This window comes from Pongo abelii, chromosome 4 (assembly GCF_028885655.2).
Source record: "Pongo abelii isolate AG06213 chromosome 4, NHGRI_mPonAbe1-v2.0_pri, whole genome shotgun sequence".
Classification (NCBI taxonomy): Eukaryota; Metazoa; Chordata; class Mammalia; order Primates; family Hominidae; genus Pongo; species Pongo abelii.
In genome coordinates, this window is record NC_071989.2 from 1529318 (window position 1) to 1550702 (window position 21385).

The window sequence follows — 21385 nt, forward strand, 5'->3', positions numbered from 1 at the left end:
AAGGACTCACCCAGGCCGAGGAGCCCAGGTGGACAGCAAGGTTGCCATGAGCCGGGGCCGTCCTGAGTCCAGTCCGGTCCCCCCTCGGGGCATGTCAGCCTGGTGGGCAGAGCTCCATGCCCTTGAGGCTCACCAGGTTTGGAGGCTGGACAGGTGAAGACACCCCGGTGCCATGTGGCTGAGTGGACATGGCAGGCAGAGCGAGGATGGAGGGAGGGGCACGTGCTAGTGCCAGGAGGAGGCTGCCCATGGCCAAGTGGCCGACACTGGTCTTCCCAGCCAGCATGGAGAGTGCCAGAGGCATCAGGTGGCCCCTGGGGAACACAACTGGCCAGACAACAGGCTGGAGCCAGGGAAGGCCTGGGCGCCTGCCAGGCCACCCTGGAGATTCCTGTCACTGTGGCCTGCACTGCTGCATACTGGGCCCCCAGGGCGCCACGACCATGGCCATGGCCAGCCCCGGAGGATGTCCCCTGTCCTGGAGGCAGTAACCATGTGCCGGGACCCACCTCAGGGTAGGCTGTGTGGGGCAGGGGGTCAGGGCTTTAGATGCAGGACGAGGGGCTCACCTGGCCTCCAGACACACAATTTGGGGAATTCCTCTCGCTCACTGGCTTGTGTGGCTGGGCAGTCTTGTCTGTGTCTTGCCGTGTGGGACGGGACCAAGAACCCTGGGCACCAACTCACCGTCAGCCGGACTCCTCCCTGTAGCTGGCGGTGCGAACCTGACTGGAAGGCACCAGCTGTTGTGATGCCCAGAGCCCGGTTCAGGAGGCCTCTCCACCTTTCTCTCGGGCTCCCTGTGCAGTGCAGCCTGACTCTGAAGGGGGCTGCAGGCACGGCTTTCCCAGCACCCATAGCCCAGCTCATTTTCCCCGCCTGGGTGATGCAGGGTGTGTGTGGCTCTGTCTTTTTCGGAAGCCTTGGTGCTGGCCGATTCAGCTCATCATAAAAGGCTTGAAACATTGGTTTGGGAGAGCGCCTGTGGACCTCCCCTCAGACTAAAATAGCAACTTGGGGATTTAGCCCTGTCCCATCGATCCCCAGGCCTACATGTTCTCCTTTCTTCCAATGGGGGTCTAGGGGATTAGAGATTATTAGTTCTAGTGGGTTACACAGTGACCAGCAGCACAGGAGAGATTGGCTTCCCCTTTTTGAAGGTGAACTGGGTCTTTTTTGTCCTTTTTTTAAGTAGCCTAAATAACACATGGCCAAGAGGCACAATTTTCACAGACTCTTGACTTATGACAAACACATTTATTTTTTACTGTGTAGCTCTTTTCCTAGTTAAGAGAACTCCATTTTAATTCTAGCTTGTTACCATTAATGGCTGCACAAGCATCAAATTTTAAAGTTACTTGTTTGGGAATTTCTTTTTCTTCTCTTCTAGTTATTATTTTACTTGTATCGCCAAGGAAAGGACCAGTTTTTTATTTTAAAAACGGTGGTTGCAGGGGGCTTGGATGGGTTATAACCCCCATCAGATTGGTCATTTCCTGGGCTACATACATTGTACTGAGTGACATTATACAAACAAGTTCCTTTTAACGTTCCTGTACATTTATAATAACTATAGAACGAAGGGGCCCAGCCCCTCCACACCTGTTGGTATTTCTTGTCAGGCGGGATGTGAGACTGAGAAAAGAAATAAGACACAGAGACAAAGTATAGAGAAAGAAAAGTGGGCCCAGGGGACCGGCGCTCAGCATACTGAGGACCCACACCAGCACCGGTCTCTGAGTTCCCTCAGTATTTATTGATCACTATTTTCACTATCTCAGCAAGAGGAATGCAGCAGAACAGGGTGACAGCGGGGAGGTCAGCAAGAAAACATGTGAGCAAAGGAATCTGTGTCACAAATAAGTTCAAGGGAAGGTACTATGCCTGGATGTACATGTAGGCCAGATTTATGCTTCTCTCCACCCAAACATCTCAGTGGAGTAAAGAGTAACAGAGCAGCATTGCGGCCAACATGTCTCGCCTCTCACCACAGGGTGGTTTTTCTCCTATCTCAGAATTGAACAAATGTACAATCGGGTTTTATACTGAGACATTCCGTTCCCAGGGGAAGGCAGGAGACAGAGGCCTTCCTCTTTTACTAATCCTCCTCAGCACAGACCCTTCACGGGTGTCGGGCTGGTGGATGGTCAGGTCTTTCCCATCCCACGAGGCCATATCTCAGTGGGGAGAAACCTTGGACAGTACCCGGCTTTCCTGGGCAGAGGTCCCTGCGGCTTTCTGCAGTGCATTGTGCCCCGGGTTTATCGAGAATGGAGAATGGCGATGACTTTTACCAGGCATACTGCCTATAAACATACTGTTAACAAGGCACGTCCTGCACACCCCTAGATCCCCTAAACCTTGATTCCATACAACACATGTTTCTGTGAGCTCAAGGTTGGGGCAAAGTTACAGATTAACAGCATCTCAGGGCAAAACAATCACTCGGTATAGATCAAAATGGAGTTTCTTACATCTTCTTTTTCTGCATAGGCACAGTACCAGCCTGATCTCTCTCTTTTCCCTACATTTACAAATGCCGCAGTGAAGAACTTGGTTGCAAACACATTCAGGCTGTGAAAAGAACTCTGTGAGTAAAGTCCTTTCATTTCTTTGCCAGAGTTTTTTTGAGGCAGGTTCTAGAATTGCTGAGTCAAAGGGCAAATGCCAGGTAGTTTTGTTAGATGCTGCCAAATCCTCTTCCATGAGGCTGCAACGTTCTGCATTCCACAGTGACGTATGAGAGTCCCTGTATCCCACAGCTTCACAAACAAAGCACGACGGCAAACCTGCACATTTACCAATCACACAGGTGAGGAATTTTATCCTAGTTTCACCTTTGTTTTTGGTTCACATTTTTATTACCAGCTTTTTTATGGTGTAATGCGCAGAAGGTAATGAACACACTCTACCCACAAGCTTCTTCTTGTGCCTTTGGAATCTGCTCCTGCCAGTCTGCAGGGAACCACGGATCTGCTTTCTGTCACGTAGGAGGCGTTCTCGACACCCTCTGTACACAGTACGCACTTTTTAAATTTGGCTTCTCTTACGCAGTGTAGTGACTTTCAGATCTATTCAAGCTGCTGCATGTGCCAATAGTCCACTCCTTCCTAGTGCTGAGGCCCCCATCACATGAGCACAACTGTTTCCTGTGTGTGATGTGTTGTTCTCTGGCTGTGCACTGCCAAAAAAGACATCATTAAAAAGAAAATCTAAATATAATGTAAAACCTGCCTTGCCTTAGGAAAAGTTTTTCTGGCAGTGGCTCACACCTATAATCCCAATACTCTGGAAGGGTGAGGCAGGAGGACTGCTTGAGCCCTGGAGTTTGAGACCAGCCTGGGCAAGATGGTGAAACCCCGTCTCTGTAAAAAATATAAAAATTAGCCAGGCATGGTGGCTCACGTCTGTAGTCTCAGCTCCTTGGGAGGCTGAGGTGGGAGGATTGCTGGAGCCTGGGAGGTGGAGGTTGCAGTGAGCTGAGATCACAGCACTGCACTCCAGCCTGGGCAGCACGGCAAGACTCTGTCTCTACCAAGAAAAAAACAAAAAATTAATAGAAGGAAAAACAAAAGGTTTTTCTTACCAAAAATACACTTTAAGGAACAAATTTATCATATTAAGTTGGAGCAAAAGTAATCGTGGCTTTTATCATTGAAAGTAATGGCAAAAGCCGCAATTACTTTTGCACCAACCTAATATTTTCTAATGACAAACTTGGAAATAATTGTCATTGTTCTCTAAAAAGAACAGTCTAAAAATAAAGAAGCAGCCCATTTACTTCTATGCTAGTTCTTTTAGTATTTGGTTATTTAAATTGGTGGTCCCTAACCTTGTTGGCACCAGGGACTGGTTTCATGGAAGACACTTTTTCCACGGACAAGTGTGGGGATGGTGGGGATGGTTTGGAGATGAAACGGTTCCACCTCAGATCATCAGCATTAGATTTTCATAAGCGGCGCATAACCGAGATCCTTCGCATGTGCAGTTCACAACAGGGTTCCACTCCTATGAGAATCTAATGCCACCACTGATCTGACAGGAGGCGGAGCTCACACAGTAATGCTCTGACGGGGCGGAGCTCACACAGTAATGCTCTGGCAGGGGGTGGAGCTCACACTGTAATGCTCTGACAGGAGGCGGAGCTCACACAGTAATACTCTGGCAGGAGGCGGAGCTCACACAGTAATGCTCTGGCAGGAGGCGGAGCTCACACAGTAATGCTCTGGCAGGAGGCGGAGCTCACACAGTAATGCTCTGGCAGGGGGTGGAGCTCACGGTAATGCTCTGACAGGGGGCGGAGCTCACACAGTAATGCTCTGGCAGGGGGCGGAGCTCACAGAGTAATGCTCTGATGGGGGCGGAGCTCACAGTAATGCTCTGACAGGAGGCGGAGCTCACACAGTAATGCTCTGGCAGGAGGCGGAGCTCACACAGTAATGCTCTGGCAGGAGGCGGAGCTCACACAGTAATGCTCTGGCAGGGGGCGGAGCTCACACAGTAATGCTCTGACATGGGGCGGGGCTCACACAGTAATGCTCTGACAGGGGGCGGAGCTCACACAGTAATGCTCTGACAGGGGGCGGAGCTCACACAGTAATGCTCTGACGGGGCGGAGCTCACACAGTAATGCTCTGACAGGGGGCGGAGCTCACACAGTAATGCTCTGACAGGGGGCGGAGCTCACACAGTAATGCTCTGACAGGAGGCGGAGCTCACACAGTAATGCTCTGGCAGGAGGCGGAGCTCACACAGTAATGCTCTGACAGGAGGCGGAGCTCACACTGTAATGCTCTGGCAGGGGGCGGGGCTCACACAGTAATGCTGTGACAGGAGGCGGGGCTCACACAGTAATGCTGTGACAGGAGGCGGGGCTCACACAGTAATGCTCTGGCAGGGGGCGGGGCTCACACAGTAATGCTCCGGCAGGGGGCGGAGCTCACACAGTAATGCTCCGACAGGGGGCGGAGCTCACGGTAATGCTCCGACAGGGGGCGGAGCTCACACAGTAATGCTCCGACAGGGGGCGGAGCTCACACAGTAATGCTCCGGCAGGGGGCGGAGCTCACACAGTAATGCTCCGGCAGGGGGCGGAGCTCACACAGTAATGCTCCGACAGGGGGCGGAGCTCATGGTAATGCTCCGACAGGGGGCGGAGCTCACACAGTAATGCTCCAGCAGGGGGCGGAGCTCACACAGTAATGCTCCGACAGGGGGCGGAGCTCACACAGTAATGCTCCGACAGGGGGCGGAGCTCACACAGTAATGCTCCGGCAGGGGGCGGAGCTCACACAGTAATGCTCCGGCAGGGGGCGGAGCTCACACAGTAATGCTCCGGCAGGGGGCGGAGCTCACACAGTAATGCTCCGGCAGGGGGCGGAGCTCACACAGTAATGCTCCGGCAGGGGGCGGAGCTCACACAGTAATGCTCCGGCAGGGGGCGGAGCTCACACAGTAATGCTCCGGCAGGGGGCGGAGCTCACACAGTAATGCTCCGGCAGGGGGCGGAGCTCACACAGTAATGCTCCGGCAGGGGGCGGAGCTCACACAGTAATGCTCCGGCAGGGGGCGGAGCTCACACAGTAATGCTCCGGCAGGGGGCGGAGCTCACACAGTAATGCTCCGGCAGGGGGCGGAGCTCACACAGTAATGCTCCGGCAGGGGGCGGAGCTCACACAGTAATGCTCCGGCAGGGGGCGGAGCTCACACTGTAATGCTCCGGCAGGGGGCGGAGCTCACACTGTAATGCTCCGGCAGGGGGCGGAGCTCACGGTAATGCTCCGGCAGGGGGCGGAGCTCACACAGTAATGCTCCGGCAGGGGGCGGGGCTCACACAGTAATGCTCCGGCAGGGGGCGGGGCTCACACAGTAATGCTCCGGCAGGAGGCGGGGCTCACACAGTAATGCTCCGGTAGGAGGCGGGGCTCACACAGTAATGCTCCGGCAGGAGGCGGAGCTCACACAGTAATGCTCCGGCAGGAGGCGGAGCTCACACAGTAATGCTCCGGCAGGGGGCGGAGCTCACACAGTAATGCTCCGGCAGGGGGCGGAGCTCACACAGTAATGCTCCGGCAGGAGGCGGAGCTCACACAGTAATTCTCCAGCAGGAGGCGGAGCTCAGAGTAATGCTCCAACAGGAGGCGGAGCTCACACAGTAATGCTCCGACAGGAGGCGGAGCTCACACAGTAATGCTCCGGCAGGAGGCGGAGCTCACACAGTAATGCTCCGACAGGAGGCGGAGCTCACACAGTAATGCTCTGACAGGAGGCGGAGCTCACACAGTAATGCTCTGACAGGAGGCGGAGCTCACGGTAATGCTCTGACAGGGGGCGGAGCTCACACAGTAATGATCTGGCAGGGGGCGGAGCTCACACAGTAATGCTCTGACAGGGGGCGGAGCTCACAGTAATGCTCTGACAGGGGGCGGAGCTCACAGAGTAATGCTCTGGCAGGGGGCGGAGCTCACAGAGTAATGCTCTGGCAGGGGGCGGAGCTCACACAGTAATGCTCTGACAGGAGGCGGAGCTCACAGAGTAATGCTCTGACAGGAAGCGGAGCTCACACAGTAATGCTCTGACAGGAGGCGGAGCTCACACAGTAATGCTCTGGCAGGAGGCGGAGCTCACACAGTAATGCTCTGACAGGAGGCGGAGCTCACGGTAATGCTCTGACGGGGCGGAGCTCACACAGTAATGCTCTGGCAGGAGGCGGAGCTCACACAGTAATGCTCTGACAGGGGGCGGAGCTCACACAGTAATGCTCTGACAGGGGGCGGAGCTCACACAGTAATGCTCTGGCAGGGGGCGGAGCTCTCAGTAATGCTCTGACAGGAGGCGGAGCTCACACAGTAATGCTCTGACAGGGGGCGGAGCTCACACAGTAATGCTCTGACAGGAGGCGGAGCTCACAGAGTAATGCTCTGGTAGGGGGCGGAGTTCACATGGTAATGCTCTAGCAGGGGGCGGAGCTCACACAGTAATGTTCTGACGGGGTGGAGCTTACACGGAAAGGCTCACTGGCCTGCTGCTCACCTCCTACTGTGCAGCCTGGTTCCTAACAGGCCATGGACTGGTAACAATCTGTGGCCTGGAGATTGGGGACCCCTGATTTGAATAATCGAGGACACACTCACCTAGTAAACCATCTGCCAAGAAAAAGGAGGAACTGTTAGTTTTCTCCATTCGTTCTCAGGCACCAACATTAATTTGAACTTAGAAATAAACTACAACAAAGCCAGGCATGGTGGTTCACACCTATAATTCCAGCACTTCGGGAGGCCAAGGAGGGAGGATCACTTGAGCCCAGGAGTTTGAGACCAGCCTAGGCAACACAGTGAGACCCTGTCCCTACAATTACAAAATAAATGAGCTGGGCGTGGTGGTGCACACCTGTAGCCCCAACTACTCAGAAGGCTGAGTCAGGAAGATCACCTGAGCTGCCCAGGAGTTTGAGGCTGCAGTGAGCTGAGATTGTACCACTGCACCGATCCTGTCTCAAAAAAAAAAAAAAGAAAAAAAAAAAAAAAGAAAAAAAAAAAAAGAAACTACAAGAACATATCTGGATTTTGATGTAACGGAATACAAAGATTATTACATTTGATTTTTAGGTCAACAAATATGACTAAACTCACAACAGTAAAATATTTTAAATGGATTTGGAAATAAAAGAAAGTTTGTTCATTTATATTTTATTTAAGAGCTGCGCCCAATTTTATCATCTCACAAGAATGAAGCAAGGGACAAAGGTAAGTGCCACACTCCCTGGCCACTGGGTTCCTGGCAAGCTCCCAGCCTGGGTGCCAATCTCCCTTCAATGTACTCCTCCTTCCCCGGAGTGCAGAAGCGTATGAAGACAGTTATGACACGGACACATGCATGAGCTATTATACATAATTACAAAAGCTGATTCTGTCATCACCGCATCTTGTCTCATCAGTAGGAGCGAATGGCTGGGGGGACGGTGGCACAGTCAGCCTCGTTCAAAGTTTTGTCGATTACGGGTCTATATTCCAGGGTGACCTTGAAAAGAAGAGTCAGTGGTAAGTTAAGCACAAAAATGTACAAAAAACCATCTCTTGTGTTCCTTTTAAAAAATTTTAACTATAAAAGTAGATTTACAGCATGTGAACTTAAAGGTATTTGCTGCAGTATTTTCCAAAAACAAATTCAAAAATGATCTACATGCGCAACAGGGGACTGTAAATGACGGCAGATCCGCAGAGTGGAACAGAGCAATGAAAATGACACTGTACCAGATTCTCAGTACTTTACAAAAATGCTCCCGTCATGAAAAGTGGGAGAACCCTTGTCTATACCAAGATACTTTATGTTTAAACTATCTACTTCCAGTTTTTCTACTTCAAAGTAAATATTTATATAGGTTGAACATCCCTAATCCAAAAATCTGAAATTCTCTAAAATCTGAAACTTTCTGAGCACCAACATGACATTCAAAAGAAATGTGCTATGGAGTCAGATCTTCCGATTAGGGATGCTCAGACAGTAAGTATAATGCAAATATTCCAAAGTCTGAACAAGCCTGAACTCCAAAACACTTCTGGTCCCAAGGATTTCAGAGAAGGAATACTTAAGCTGTGTATTAAATATGCACACACAGGAAAAGGTAGGCACATATACGAAGAAATTTAAACCATAATGGGTCGTCTCTGGTTAGACAGCTCTTATTTCAATCTCTTTGTACTTTCTAAAATGAGTATGTATTTCTTGAAAAATCACTAAAACTGGCTGGGGGTGTTGGTTCATGCCTGTTGGGGAGGCCAAGACAGGTGGATCACTTGAGCTCAGGAGTTCAAGACTAGCCTGGGCAATGTGGAGAAACCCCGTCTCTACAAAACATATAAAAATTAGCCAGGCATGGTGGCATGTGCCCGGGAGGCTGCGGTGGGAGGATCACCTGAGCCCAGGGGAGGTTGAGGCTGCAGTGAGACGAGATCGAGCCACCACATTTCAGCCTGGGCAACAGAGATGAGACTCTATCTCAGAAAAACAAAAACAAAACAACCCGAACCCGGAAACATTAAAAACAGACTTGTGCTAAGCAAGTGAAGTGTGATTTCTATACACTATCAGGCAATGGCCTTCATGATAAATCCTAAAAATGACCTACTGCCTGAATCACAGACACACTAGATGATAGTGAGAGTCCAAAGGTAACTTCCACAGACACAGCTAAGTGATTATATGACTCTTACAAACTATGAAAAGTTTAAGGGCAAAAGCTTTCTATCTTCATTATTTCTGAATCTTAATGCCCAGCGGAAATGCCACACGGGTGAATTGTGCTTGTGTGGAACAACCTGCAACCCTCCTACCACACCCTTGCCTGGCTGTTCCCAGGATACTGCTCACCATGTGTGGAACACAGCTGCGACCCCCTACCACATCCTCGGCTGGCTGTTCCCAGGATGCTGTGCTTGTGTGGAACAACCTGCAACCCCCCTACCACATCCTCGGCTGGCTGTTCCCAGGACGCTGCTCACCATGTGTGGAACACGGCTGCGACCCCCCTACCACACCCTCGGCTGGCTGTTCCCAGGACGCCACTCACCCTGTGTGGAACAACCTGCAACCCCCTACCACATCCTCGGCTGGCTGTTCCCAGGACGCTGCTCACCATGTGTGGAACACGGCTGCGACCCCCCTACCACACCCTCAGCTGGCTGTTCCCAGGATGCAGCTCACCCCAACCCCGCCTCCATTTCTGCCCTTCTCTGCTTGCTGAGTGCCCAGGGGATGCTAAGGGCTGCACCACATCCCCTCAGCTCCCCTGCAGACGCTTCCAGTTGGCCCAGCCCATGGGAGGAGAGGGGAGGGGTCTCTTCTGGGCTCCCTTGGCGTGGGACTGGTTTCTGGTAGTGGCTGTGTGTCCCCACCCCACAGATGTTTACTTTCTTGCTAGGTCCACAATCATCTCCTCCCCTGCCACCAGGCCTTGGACACTTGCTCCTGCCCAGTGACTTCCATCTGGCCCACACCACGGAGCAACCCTTCCTTAAGGCTCCTCTGAACTACCTGCAGGCACTGGATTTTTTCAGTGGTGCCTCAAATCTGTCAGGAGCTGATTTAAATCTGGCCTGCTCCTCCCGGTTCACCATCAGCAAGGCCAACCCGCAGACCTGGGCGGGGCCGTGTGGGTGCTGGGCTGTGGTGAGAACAAGCTCCACATTGACCTTCCCAGTGCTGACGTCCACATAGGACAGGGTGTGCTTCCTCCAGTGCTCCTCAAAGGGCTTCTTCTGTTGCCCCTGGATGGGCTTGGAGTAATCGTACTCATCAATCTGCACCTGAGGCCAGAAACACCATCACATTTCTTATTACTCAAACAGAGCAATACAGAAAAAACACAGCAAACATTAAAATGACCTAAGAGACAGATGCCCTAGAACTCATTCCATTTCCACTTCAGCCCAGGAGGTTGGCACCATCAACGTGTTCAGAACCCACGGAAGCCACATGGCTGGCCAGGGGGTGTGCAGCCAGCAGTGAGTCCAGAGTAATCCATGTCCGCATGTTCCCGTAGACATCCTTTATGTACCTAAGAGTTTATCATATACTTTGTCTTTTTGCTCCATGTGCTGGGAGACTACCTCAATCTTTTCTTTCAGCTTGTTTTTATTAAAAAAAATTTTTTTTTGAGACAGGGTCTCGGTATGTCACCTGGGCTGTAGTGCAGTGGTGTGATCACAGCTCGCCGGAGCCTTGACTTCCCAGGCTCAATCAATCCTCCTGCCTCAGCCTCCTGCGTGTACCACCACGCCTGGCTCATTTTTTACCATGTTGCCCAGGCTGGTCTAGAACTCTGGGGCTCAAGTGATCTGCCTGCCTCAGCCTCCCAAATGCTGGGATTACAGGTGTGAGCCACTGCGCCTGGCTTCTATTCTAATTAAAACTCGCTGTCACCAACTAAATTTATGCACTGGCCAGGCACAGTGGCTCATGCCTGTAACCCTAGCACTTTGGGAGGCCGAGGTGGGTGGTTCACTTGAAGTCAGGAGTTCAAGACCAGCCTGGCCAACATGGTGAAACCCGTCTCTACTGAAAATACAAAATTAGGCATGGTGGCATGTGTCTGTAATCCCAGCTGCTTGGGAGGCTGAGGCAGGAGAATCACTTGAACCCAGGAGGCAGAGGTTGCAGTGAGCTGAGATCGCGCCACTGCACTCCAGCCTGGGGGACAGTGAGACTCCATCTCAAAAAAATAAAAATAAAAATAATAAATTTACTATTATTCTGTATTCTGGCAAACACGGATTCATATACTTTGCAGGAAACTCTTAATATGTACAAGGAGACAAGAGCAAGTTCTGAGCAGTGATCACAGCCATCAGCATATTCTAGTGGAGGGTAAATCAGTAAAATTTCATGGTGAATAAAAATGATTTTCCCATTCACCGTGTTCAGATGACTGGAAAGGCTGCCACCAGCCGCCTACACACGGTCCTGAACCAGCCTGTGTGCCTGCCTTGTAGAGCCTTTGTCCTTTTGCTGATGTGGTTTATCCTGAACTTGCATTTGCACCCCTAGCTTCCCTTTCTGTGTTTTTTTGCTATCATATGTAAAAAACTCTTACCAGGCAGAATCCAACACGTGTGCTCTGCACAAAAAATCAGTTCATCTGAAGAACAAGTGACCACAGGGCAGGCTCTGTAATCAAACCACAGGGCAGGCTCTATAATACCTTTTCCAAACCACAGGGCAGGTCTGAAACGGTGGCTTACTCGTTATTTAATAAACTGGCATTTCCTCCACAGGGCAGGTTTGAAACGGTGGCTTACTCGTTATTTAATAAACTGGCATTTATTTCCTGGTCATGCCACTCTGGCTGCACTTCTAACCTTGGCCTTCTAACAACAAAGCACATTGGCTTGGAGATGCCACTGCTGGCATCAGTGGACGCTGACCCAAAGCAAGGAAAAGGTCACAGTGATCCAGAAGATGGCGAGAACCCAGGGATCGAAGTTACCAAGGGGAAAAGGGCATTTTTTGGATTTACTTTTGGGGAAACGAAATAAAATGCAGAGAAAATGCAGGTGTGGGGTTGAGTCCCACCAGGTGGCAGGAAAAGGCAGGTGCAGGTAGGCATGGTGAGAAGGCCCACCTTGTAGTCCTCCCTGGTGTGTGCGCCCCGTGACTCCTTCCGTGCCTCTGCTCCGTAGATGGTCTGCAGCACACACAGCATCAGGTTCTGCAGCTCCAGAGTCTCCACCAGGTCCGTGTTCCAGACCATTCCTGGGGACACAAAAAGTTCCATCAGGGGCAGGCGGGACCCAGTCACATGGGCCCTCCGAGCTGTCAGCCTGGGCCTGCTAGTCCATGGAATCACTGGTTGTGGCTTTAGAGCTGTGGGCCAGGACCCATCTAGACAGCAAGCACGGAACTAAGTCAGCACTGACGGTACAGACACCAGCCCACCCTGCAGAAGGCAGGGCCCAACAGTGTGCACAGAGCCCACTGTCTGCTCACCCCGGTCGAACGTCTTTAGGTGCTTTAGGTCTCCATAGAGCTTGCTGATTTTCCCACAACCTTTCTGCAACACGCTTCCCACACGGAACACGGCAGCATGATTTTGCATTGACTGTGGCACAAAATATTATTTGTAAACTTTTAATCCATAGAAGCAGCCGTACCAAGAACTGCTTAACTTTTAGACCTGTTGTTTTGCATTTCATTTAAAAGTTAAGTAAATTAAACAGAAAAATTAGGAAATTCAGACTGTGAGTTTATTACTCCAAACTTAAAAATGAAGTTTTGACTAAAGCTTCTGAATAAATAAATGTTTCTATTACATACACATCTTAGACTCACACACATCCTTTCCAGCAGGATACAGCCTGGGTCCAGGACTCTGAGCAGACTGCCTGTGAGGCACCATGTTCCATACGGCTCCGCGGCCAACCAGGCAGCGCTGCCTCCCCACACCCCTGGCGGGACTCCTGACACGGGGTCTGGTGGTGAACGTGACACAAGCCAGCAGCCCTGTGGTGATACACACTAGGAGGAGCTGAGCAGAGCCCTGGTGATGGTGGTGTTGAAGCGGAAGGTCTTCAAGGAGAGGGAGGGGCATGGGTGGCTGCGGCCCTTGGCCCATCTAGCTACTGTCTTCTGCCTATCTTGTAGAAGCTCCTTGTACACTGAGTTCCTTCATGGTTTTACCGTGATGAGAAACATACTATGCAGTGGACTTGAAGTTTACTGTAGGTATGCTGGGAACTGGGCGTCAGCTTTTGCTTCCTGTGGGACAGACAGGCACCATCTCCGTGATCCCTCCTCCTCCTTGCTTCTCCCTCTAACTGTGCCTTGCTCCACTGACCCTAATTGTCTCTTCCTCTACCAATGCACCTTCATGGTTTAATTTGGACATTTCATCTGATTTTCCTTAGACTCATACATAATCATAACACTGTAATGCACATCAACCTAATGGTTTTTCAGGAAGAACAAATGAAAAAAATTGCATCTCAGAATCTAGTATTACATTCTTTCATGTACTTTAGCAACCACGTGTTTTCATATCCTTTTTTTCGTATTTCTGGTTACATTATTTCAAGGCATTTTTAATTTTTTGTTTAAAATATGAATGAGATATTTACTGATGTCTGAGCAGATTATTGCTGGCACATTGTAAAGCTACTGATTTTTAGATACAAATCTCTTATCCAGACACCTTACTACATTCTTGTTTTGTTTCTGTTAGTTTTTCAGTTTATTCCCTGGGAATTTTTTGGAAATTATATCTGTAAATAATGGCAATTGTATCTATTCCTTTTCAATATTTACTGCTGAGACCAGCTCGGTTGTGGAGACCCTAACCCAGCAGTGCTAGAGGAATTAAAGACACACACACAGAAATATAGCAATTGGAGTGGGAAATCAGGGGTCTCACAGCCTTCAGAGTTGACAGCCTTGAACAGAGATTTACCCACGTATTTATTGACAGCAAGCCAATCATAAGATTTACTAAAAGTATTCCTTATGGGAAACAAAGGGATGGGCTCTGGCCAGTTATCTGCAGAAGGAGCATGTCCTTAAGGCACAGATTGCTCACGCTGTTGTTTGTGGTTTAAGAACGCCTTAAGCGGTTTTCCGCCCTGGGTGGGCCAGGTGTTCCTTACCCTCATTCCCGTAAACCGACAACCTTCCAGCGCGGGCGTCACGGCCATCACGAGCATGTCACAGTGCTGCAGAGATTTTGTTTATGGCCAGTTTTGAGCCAGTTTATGGCCACATTTGGGGGCCTGTTCCCAACAATTTACCTCATTTCTTTTTTTGCTTCTTACTATTAATGGCTGGAGTCAGCAGAAAAATCCCTTCCCCAACGAAACCCATTTCCACGAGCACAGGAAGCTCTGTTTGTTCAGTGCCGACTCCAGCATCTCACGGAGCCCGGGATACAGCAGGCACCACGACGCACCTTGTTTGGTGGGAACGCTTCTAGTATTCTCACTTCAAGCTATCTCATGGATTTGCCATTTCTGTATCTGAAGGCGCGTTCCCATTCTCTAATGCACTGGTTCCTTCTTTCCCAGCTGCCCTCCAACCCTACAAAAGCACTGCAGGGCATCACTCAGCCTTCCGTGCCTTAGTCACGCTGTTCTTCTCACCGATCCACAAAGCACTGCAGGGCATCACTCAGCCTTCCGTGCCTTAGTCATGCTGTTCTTCTCACCGATCCACAAAGCACTGCAGGGCATCACTCAGCCTTCCGTGCCTTAGTCACGCTGTTCTTCTCACCGATCCACAAAGCACTGCAGGGCATCACTCAGCCTTCCGTGCCTTAGTCACGCTGTTCTTCTCACCGATCCACAAAGCACTGCAGGGCATCACTCAGCCTTCCGTGCCTTAGTCACGCTGTTCTTCTCACCGATCCACAAAGCACTGCAGGGCATCACTCACCCTTCCGTGCCTTAGTCACGCTCTTCTTCTCACCGTTCCACAAAGCCTCCCTCAAGCCCAGCCTCACCTGAAGACTGAAGGGCACAGGCCTCTGAAAATGTCAGCAGGGAACCTGTTCTCCCGTGTCTAACACCAAATGCCTTTCAGAATAGGACTAAAGCAATGGACTTCTTTTTGGAAAATACGCAGAAATTCTTGCAAATAGTAGAGGAGAGATCTCATTCTTGGACAAGAATCCTTGTTATTAGACGAATTCAGTTTCTTAGACTGACTATGTATCAGGTTCTCCACAGCCCCTGTGGCTAATGGCTGCCATACTGGACGGCAAACACTCAACATTTCCATCATCACAGACGGTCCTACTGGACCGACTCCCAGCAGCACAGGCCGCACAGATCAGTTTCCACCCGCCGCCCACTCTCCCTCTCTTCCGAGTATATTTAGGGCCAGCAACAGGCCCAGCTTAAAGACATTTCCAAGCTGCTGGAAGCCAGGCATGATGACATGATCAGTATCTGGGCCTGAGATGTAAGCACCAGTGTTGTGTTGAACTCCAGGAAACCTCTAAGAGAAAGCTGCCCTGCTGGGGACTGAGCTTCTCCGGCGGTCCTGCAGCTCCCTCTCCTCCACGCTGTGACTCATCCATGACAGCCAGCGACGGTCAGGGCACGGAGGTCACGCCCAAGCACACACGAGTGAACCACGGAAGGCTGTCCTGGATGCTAAGCAGTCACGAATTCTGCCCTAGCCTGCTGACCTTCTACGTGGAAAACAAGTGCACTTCTGTGTAGTTCAGGCCTCCTGGTCTCTTTCACATTCTTGATATGGTGAGGAGTACGTCCTACCGCTGTTTAGCTCCAGATACTGGTGCAGCCTCGTGTATTTATCGCAGCACTAGTCACAACAGCAAAGTCATGGAATCAACCTAAGAGCCCATCAACGGACGACCAGATGAAGAAAATGTGGTACATATATACCATGAAACACTACTCAGCCATAAAAAAAGAACACAACCATGTCTTCTGCAGCTACACAGATGGAACAGGAGGTCACTATCCTAAGTGAAGTGACTCAGAAGGTCAAGTGTCACACGTTCTCACTTGGAAGTGGGAGCTGAACGGTGAGTACACATGGACACACGGAGCGCACTAACAGAGACTGGGGGCTCCAAAAAGCGGGAGGGGTGGCGATGAGCAATTACCTGCTGGGTACAACATACACGACTTGGGTGATGGGTACATGAAAAGCCCAGACTCCACCACCTCACAGTACATCCACACAAAACTGCACCTGCATCCCCCTAGATCTATTTTTAAAAAAACAAAGCCAGTGCAGGACCAGGTATGCGGCCAGCCTGCTCACTCCAGAGCGAGTCCAGGCTCTCACCTTCTGCATGCTGAGTCGCAGTTCTGATGTTCTTATGCTTCCATCAGCAAATCTCAATTTGTCAAGATTCATGACAGATTCTTCCCCAGCGTTTGGTTTAATTGGAGGGACTTTATCTCCTAAAACAAAAAAAAGCTAGAATTTAACTTTTGAAAACCGTTTTAAAAAACCAATGGATTAAGGACGACACACAAACATGTAGCACAGCCGCTCAAGGAGCCTGGAAACTGTGTAAGTCTCCTGAGCTAACACACTGCCAGCCCACCCTACATCTGAGGCCATCTGTTGAGTTGGGGCAAATTTTAAAGAACGGACATAAAAGGCAAAACTGTTGGCACACAGTAGATATCCATTAAGTGATCTTAGCGTGAATAAACTAGAAATCATCTCTAAAATTAAAAAATTAAATGCAGGCCGGGTGCGGGGGCTCACGCCTGTAATCCCAGCACTTTAGGAGGCCGAGGTAGGTGGAGCACTTGAGGTCAGTTCAAGAGCAGCCTGGCCAACGTGGCAAAACCTCATTTCTACTAAAAACACAAAAATTATCTGGCATGAGAACTGCTTGAACCCGAAAGGTGGAGGTTGCAGTGAGCCGAGATCGCGCCACTGCACTCCAGCCTGGGCAACACACTGAGACCCTGTCTTACAAAAAAAAAAAAATTAAATGTATACAAATTTATATACATTAAGTGTATATAAATGTCACTCCACTAAGAGGAAAAAAAGACACCTTCCAGATGGTGGTCCAAGGGGCCGGCCACCCCACTGTCCTTCACATTAGGGGGAGGAAGGTGGCTGCTGTGTGCTTGAAAGTCACCTGCTGATTTGGACTGTTGTGTGCTCTCACCTATACTTCAAGATTTGCAATTTTGTTTTTTTTGAGATGGAATTTTGCTCTACAGCCCAGGCTGGATTGCAGTGGCACCATCTCGGCTCACTGCAACCTCCACCTCCTGGTTCAAGCAATCCTCCTGCCTCAGACTCCGGAGTAGCTGGGACTACAGAAGTATGCCACCATACTTTGCTAATTTTTGTATTTTCAGTAGAGATGGCGTTTCACCATGTTGGCCAGGCTGGTCTCGAACTCCTGACCTCAGGTGAGCCACCTGCCTTGGCCTCCCAAAGTGCTGGGATCACATGTGTGAGCCACTGCACACGGCCAAGATTTGCAACTCTTGTGTTTCCAAGATGTCTTGAAAAAAGTTTTAAAGTTTTTTTTTTTTATAACATTATATATATATTTTCTTCAATAGATAACACATGCAGGAGAGAGGAGGTATGAAATGCAGGAGTCAAACAGGCCCTGCCCCGCCTACCGCCTCTCCATGGGACCAGGCTGTGGGTCTCTTGAGGGTCTGCTCAAATGCTTCTAGGCTTGCTGGTGTTTCTTTCCCTTTTGTTTATAATGCTTTAAAAATTGATCATTCAGTAAAATTGACTTTTTTCTTTCGGTGGACAGTTCTACAATTTATTTTTTCTTTTTTTTTTTTTTGAGACAGTGTCTCCTCCCTCTGTTGCCCAGGCTGGAGGGCAGTGGTGTGATCTCGGCTCACTGCAACCTCCGCCTTCCAGGCTCCAGCAATCCTCCCACCTTAGCCTCCCAAGTAGCTGGGACTACACAGGTGTGAGCCACCATGCCCAGCTAATTTTTGTATTTTTGGCAGAGACGGGGTTTCACCACGTTGCCCAAGCTGGTCTCGAACTCCTGAGCTCAAGCAATCTGCCTGCCTCGGCCTCCCAAATGGTGGGATTACAGGCATGAGCCACTGCACCCAGTCCAGTTCTACCAATTTTAACACATGTATAGATGCATGTAACTACTTTGAGAGGCTGAGAAAGGAGGATCACTTGAGGTCAGGAGTTCAAGACCATACTGGACAACATACGGAGACCCTGTCCCTAGAAAACATTTTTAAAAATTAGCCAGATGTCGTGGCGTGCACCTGATCATACCACTGCACTCCAGCCTGGGCGACAGAGGCAGACTATGTCTAAAAATATATATATATATGTTTTTTTTTGGGGCGGGGGCGGTGGGGGAGAAGTTGTCATGCTACAAGCATTTTTTTCTTTCCTTTTCATTTTTAAAAATTAAAGCATAAAGATACAGTAAAATAAACTCATCATTTTTAATGTAGCATTTTTCAAATTTTGACAAAGAGCTGTGTCTGTAAGTCTCAGCACAATCAGGAAACAGCCTTTGGCAACCACCAATCCCTTTTCTTCCCTAGATGTGCCTTTTCCAGAATGTTGTATCAACAGAACCACAGGTGTACAGCCTTTTGAGTCTGACTCCACAGCATTCGGCGTGAGATGCTGCATGTGTGAGCGGTTTCTCAGATGTAAAGTATAGGGTATTCTTACAAAATGTTCTTTTCTGCATTTTCAAAGAAAGAGAAGCTCAAAATTTCTACATTGCTCTGAGAGAAGTGGTATCAGTCCTCACTGCTACAAAGTGCAGGGCTATGCAGTGAGACAAGCACTACCTGTGGCGTCAGGAACAATGGACCTGAACTCTGCCTTCACCGATGATCAGCAACGGCTTGGGATAAGACGCCAGCTCTGAGTGTGCTGGCCTCCCCAGCTGTGGTCAGATTCACAGAGACACAGTGTCTGAAGTAAGCTACCCTTTTAATACTATCCGTACCTTTCTAACTACAGATGTAAAAGGGCGCATGTTTGTAAGTTACGGCAGTGCTAGTTTTTATTTCACTTGAGTTCATACAAAAAGCAAAAAGCACCTGTTCTATAAAAACAGCAGAAATGATGCTAAACAGTTAACACCAGAGAAAAGTAACGGGAAGAACGTGGGCCTGCGGTCCCACCATCCTTGCCACACAAACACCCACCAGTGCCTCATCCACCTCACACTGTTCTGAGCACACGAGGCTGGATAAGCACTGTGAAGATCTCTGGAGGTGGGAGTGATGCTAACTGTCCTGTTCTTAGTGCACATAAGACTCACACTCCCACACATGGTATTTCTTTTCCTGTACATTATTTGATGCTATCATGAAAAGAAAACCAGCAAGTGAAATCCAATCTGTCTGTAGAGGGTGGGAATCCTGTTCACTCTAAGTCAGCCCTTCTCCTCTAAAAGAGGTTAGTTGTACTTTGTTTTTGGAATGGCCTAAATTATTTTTCTAAGTACCAAGAAGTTACATATTCATTCATGCCAACTATTTTAAATATTTCATTGCAAATAAATGATTTTTATCGGCAAGTAATACGTAATGATTCCCCTAAAAATGACAACTTCCTAATAGTGCTTTTTCTAAGCAGAAAATAATGACTGCAAAATAATTTAAAAAAAAAATGTAACCCCAAAAATGTCACCTTAACTGTTAAAATCCCCAACCAGCCTCTATCTAGTCCCAACATTACCACCATATAATCTCTGGATTTCTCAGTTTAATCACTTCTAGAGGAAAAAACCTAGACTACCTCTATATGATCACTAAGCAAATTTCCAGTAACAAATCAAGGCTTTGTAACCTGGCTGGGTGCAGTGGCTCACGCCTGTAATCCCAATACTTTGGGAAGCTGAGGCAGAAGGACTGTTTGAGTCTAGGAGTTCAAGACCAGCCTGGGCAATATTGTGAGACCCTGTCTCTACAAAATAAATTTTTTAAAAATTAGCCAGGTGTGGTGGTGCACATCTGTAGTCCCAGCTACTTGGGACTCTGAAGGTTGAGGTGTTGAGGACTGCTTGAGCTCGGGAGGTTGAGGCTACTATGACTGTGACACTGCACTCCAGCCTGGGCTGACCCTGTCTCAAAAAAAAGAAAAAAGACTGTAACCTCCTGCGCCTTCCCAAATAGTCTGGCTCCTGAAGAAAACACTTACCAGGTCTGCATGACTCTTCAATGCTCAGGGCGCATGCCTGACCAGACAACCAGGTCCAACAGCGAGTTTGCCCCGAGGTGGTTGGCACCATGTACTGAGGCACAGGCGGCCTCCCCACAGGCGTACAGGCCGGGCACAATCTGATCCTGGCCATTCGCGTGCCTCAGGACCTGTGGAAAGGAAGATTTCAGGTGAAATGTCAAGGTGCCCATTCCTCCACAAGCCCACCTCCCTCAACAGGGTGTCTGTGCTGCAGGTCAGAGAAAGAGAGGGAAGTAGGCCAGGCGTGGTGGCTCACACCTGTAATCCCAGCACTTTGGGAGGCTGAGGCGGGTGGATCACCTGAGTTCAGGGGTTCAAGACCTGTCTGGCTAACATGGTGAAACCCCGTCTCAACTAAAAATATAAAAATTAGCCAGGCATGATGGCGAGTGCCTGTAGTCCCAGCTAATCGGGAGGCTGAGGCAAAAGAATCGCTTGAACCTGGGAGGCGGAGGTTGCAGTGAGCCGAGATTGCGCCACTGCACTCCAGCCTAAGTGACAGAGTGAGTCTCCATCTCCAAGAAACAAAGAGAGGGAAGTAAAGACCATATCTAAGAAGGAAGTAAGGACCATAGCTACTCTTCTTCAGAGGGAAACTTCTGAATGTATCCCCCACTTTCCTCTCTGCCCCTGAGCACCTGCTGTTAGAAGCAGGTCAGAGGACCTCCAATGTCAGCATCTGCGACTGTCCCCCATGTCCCATGTTCCCGAGGCCCTCACCACCTGTGCTCCAGCTCAGACCCAGGAGCATGGCAGGTGGAGGAACATCAGCAGGGGAGACTGATGTTCCAGACTCTTCTACCCCCTGTTCACCTCTTCGTCTATGCAGGGAACGTAACAGCTTCCACCCACCTCACCCAACAAGGAGCCTAAGTGACTGATAAGCTCTGTGTGAACCACAAACCACTCAATGGAATGAATTATAAAGATCCCTCGATGTATAAGATCATTAGAAATAGGAATTATAGATCCCTTGATGTATAAGATCATTAGAAATAACACAAGATCATATAGGAAAGTAATTATAAAATGGAAAAAGCTGCAAATGATGTATCTCTGACAATTTACTAAGGAGGAATAAATTATCAAGCCCCCTCCATCCTCCAGTAATAGAAATTTAAAGTGCGATCTAGAAAACAACATAGTACTTTCTTGAAGGAAACATCTGTCTTTTCCTGTAAGATCTAAAGAGACAACT

At 49.3% G+C, this 21385-nt stretch overlaps 1 long non-coding RNA gene and 1 pseudogene across 1 annotated transcript; both read right to left on the reverse strand.

Moving 5' to 3' along the window:
- Nucleotides 1–1666: 1666 nt before the first annotated feature.
- Nucleotides 1667–7494, reverse strand: LOC134761374 (uncharacterized). Its single transcript, XR_010139899.1, has 2 exons — nt 7033–7494; nt 1667–3181 (listed from the first exon to the last, which is right to left on the reverse strand). It is a non-coding gene; the product is annotated as an uncharacterized LOC134761374 (long non-coding RNA).
- Nucleotides 7495–7672: 178 nt separating this feature from the next.
- LOC100438237 (succinate dehydrogenase [ubiquinone] flavoprotein subunit, mitochondrial-like) overlaps nt 7673–21385 on the reverse strand; it is a 29261-nt pseudogene continuing 15548 nt past the window's right edge.